The sequence below is a fragment of the Petaurus breviceps genome, unplaced genomic scaffold (genome assembly GCF_028583685.1).
Source record: "Petaurus breviceps papuanus isolate PSGF00001 unplaced genomic scaffold, PetGlider_PUasm1.0 189, whole genome shotgun sequence".
Lineage (NCBI taxonomy): Eukaryota > Metazoa > Chordata > Mammalia > Diprotodontia > Petauridae > Petaurus > Petaurus breviceps.
This window is the reverse complement of record NW_027185809.1, coordinates 21,402,875-21,406,780: the sequence shown is the minus strand read 5'-3', so window position 1 is coordinate 21,406,780 and position 3,906 is coordinate 21,402,875.

The window sequence follows — 3,906 nt, the reverse complement described above, 5'->3', positions numbered from 1 at the left end:
CCTTCCTTCCTTCCTTCCTTCCTTCCTTCCTTCCTTCCTTCCTTCCTTCCTTCCTTCCTTCCTTCCTTCCTTCCATCCCTCTTTTCCCCTCCTTCCCTCCCTCCTTTCCTGCTTTTCTACCTTCTTTTCTTTTTGATCTAGAGACCAAAAATTATTGTTGCAGAGAATTCCCAATGAAGAAATACACTTTACCAATTCAGATCTGCAAATGTTCTGCAACTTATGGTATTAGAGAGTTGCCTGAAGAACTGAGAAATTAAATAATAACTTATCCAGGGTCATACAGTGTATTTATCTTTCTATCTACCTATCCATCTACAAACATATATATGTATATGTGCATATATACACATAAGCATATATGTGCGTGTATGTGTGTCTTCCTGACTCCACAGCTGGTTTTCTAACCACTGCATTCTGTTCACACTCAGACTTTGTAAATGGTTAGTGCTTAATAAATGTTTGTTAACTATAAATGTGAATAAAAAAAGAACAATAACTTAAATTAGCATTTAATTAAAATAAACAAATACTTATTTTGCAGTGGGATGTTTGAGACCTAAGACCAAGGAGCAAAGAAACCAGTGTGAGATCAGCATGAGGAATGGAGATTCGGCATGAGTGGAGAGGCTGAACAACTTCTGGGAACTTCAGTGCTTATGGGAAAGCCAGGATATTGATCTAAATCCTAGCATTCTCCCTGATTCATCCCTAGCTTTCACAGTTCCAGTCTAGTACCTGGAATGGCCCTGGGATACAACACTGATTCCCCCTATATACTTTTCACAATCTACAAGTGTGGAAGGATGCTCTAAAATGTTGTGTAGAGGCTTCATGTGGAAGCATTTGGTCTATTTCTTTTCCATTTTCTTCTGTTAAATGAACATAGGCCTAGAAAGTTGCTTACTTCAGAACGTAAATATGGAAGGTTGGGGCTGAGCTAGGTGGTTTCTCAGATGTGGGGATGTTGTCTCTAGAGCTATAGATTCTTCTATTTTTTGTAATCCTGAGCATTTCTTGGGGGAGGGGTAAAAAATTGTAGGCTAGATCCAGAACTTGGCTAGTAAGGGTTTCCTTATTGCCTAGACATTTACAACTGGACAATAGAGCTAGGGTGGCTATTGTGTCTATTCTCCTAGATTGAAGCTTATATGAATATATCAGAGAGATCTTAATGGAACCACTTGGAGACTGGCTTCCTGACAAGCAAATGATATGCAATACTTCTTCATCAGTTAATTGATTATAAGGTGACATTTGACCTTCCTGTGAGTTACAGAAGGCAAGGCACAAGATGATGTGGGCTGCATTGAGGTAGCATTTCAAGAGTCACCTGGGACACCTACCCAATGCACACATTATCAATGTCATTTTGATATTGATAGCTGAACTGGTACTTGAACCCAGGTAGTATTCTGACTCATAATTCTGTATTCTGACCACTGTGCCATGGTTGAGTTCTGGGTACCACATTTTAGGAGGGACATTGATAAACTGGAACATGTTCAGAGAAGGGTTACCAGGATGGTGGGAGGATTAGAGGCCATGCTGTACAAGGGGATGTTTATCCTGAAGAAGAGAAGACTGTAGTGCGGCACATGATGTGGAAGATATATTAGACTTGTTTCTATTGATCCCCAAAAGCAGACCTAGAAGCAATGGACAAAAGTAGAGAGAAGCACAATTTAACAGAAAAAACCTTCCTAACAAATAGGACTGGATAGAAACAGGATCAGAGACATTGCAGAAGGGATTCTTTCTTGGGGAGGCATCATGGTACAGTAGGAAGAGTCTTTCCTCTGGAGTTAGAGGTTGTAGGTTTAAATTCTGTCTCTGATGTGTTTAATTTTCCTGGACCTCAGTTTACTTATCTGTACATAGGAGGATTTAGCCTCGATGGCTCTTCAGGGAGCATATATGATTTTATGATAAAATATGCCTTATTCTAGCTCTAAGATTCTGTGTTTCTATGATGCTCCTTTGGCTAAAGCTTCTTGGTTCCTTCAAATCATTTTCATATGGCATGATTTTGAGTCATCTCCACATCCTTTTTGCCCTTCTTTGGACAGGTTCCAGCTTGTTAATATCCTTTGTAAAGTGTTGTATTGAGAAGTGAATGCATTTACTCCATGAGCTCTAACCAAACTACAGTGGGATTTTAATTTCACTCATACTAGACATGATGCTTTTGTTAATGCAGTTCATGATTGCATTAGCTCTTTGGACTACCATGTCATCATGTGATTCCAACTGAGCTTGCAGTTCAGTAAAATGTCGAGGTCCTTTATACACGATCTACTCTCTAGCCACATATTCCCCATCTTTTCCTTGTGTAGTTGATGAGAAATAGCTTTTCCCACCTTTTGCAGCAAAAAAAATCAATAAAACATGTTGAGTTCTCAGAACATGGCATTGAAATATTTCAGACTCACTGGGGACTCACTAAATGACAGAAGACTATAGAAAATGAAGCTTAACTTTTCTCTTCTTGATGTGAGGCCATAACTGTAATGGAGTGTTTTCTTCCCGGATAGATTGTAGCTCGATGATTTTCATTTCTTTATGCTGTTAGGATGCCCCTTGTTTCCCTTTCCTTTTTAGGGGTACTTTCTGGCATTATCCCTAAGCTTATCAACTTAATAATGCATAAGGCCACATCTAGTTTTTGAATCTGGCTAGTATAGGGAAATGACTTTAAGTTTTCCTTTGATTTTTCTAGAAAACATTGAGAATTAGTTCTACTTGTAAATAATGTCTGTGAATGGAAGGATAATTGCACACAGGTGCAGATCTATGTTCAGTAAATAGCCATGTGGGGCTTGGAAAAAAAAGAAAATTTTTGCAGTTGGAGAAAATTAAGAAATGAAATCTTGGTTTAGGGACTTTAAAAATGAAGAACAAAGCTTTTGAATTCTAGATTTTTCTCAATTGGCTACAACAAATATTGGTATTGTATGGAGATCCTTATTTATCCATTAAGCTTTGTGCTATCCAAACTTTCAGCTTCTAATCCATCCTTAGTGTTGCTGCTAGACTGATTTTCCTTATGCACAGACCCGGTCATTTCATTCCTCTGCTCACAAGTCATCACAGGCTCCTTAATGTCTCCTTTGTCTACAAGACCCTCGAAATCTGATATTGCCCTACATTTCTAGCTTTATCTAATGTTATGCCTTTCCCTATTTTCTGTTTCCTGATCTGTAAAGAGGAAAATATTAATGGTGTCCACCTCCCAGAGTTGTTGTGATGAATAAAATGATATTATGATTGTGAAGTGCTTAACACAGTGGCATATGATAATATATTCATATATGGTATATGAGCCTTGACTCTATTATGACTATGTCCCTTCTTTCATAGCATATGAATGAGCATTACATAAATGTTAACTATTGTTATCATTTCTTTAATTGGATGTAATTGTTCTGTACTTGATAGCTCTAAAGAAGATTTTAGATATGATTTGCTTAAAATACCAAAGGTAATGAAATGAATGATTTTCTATGTAGGATAATTTGGAAATGTAGTTGACTGAATTGATGTCATATGACTGGTCATAAGTTTGGTTCATTTTTAAAATACACGATATTGCTTTTACTATTATTGTGTTTCTAAATTTTCTTATATTGTGATATTTGGAAAATGTGTTAGAAATGCTGTTGAAAAATAACCTTTTAAAATATGAACGCTGTTAGATTATGAATTGAGCTTTGAAAAGAATATGATAATAGATATTTGAAAACTGTTAAATATTTAATGGGGGTATATTTTATTTTAAAACAGATAATAATAATAATAATAATAGTTTACTATAATAAAGAGTGAGTTTTCACTTGAACATTTTTGGCCATCATTTATAAAAAGTATGAAAAGGCATAGGGTGGTTTAAAGATATAAAGTCAATAA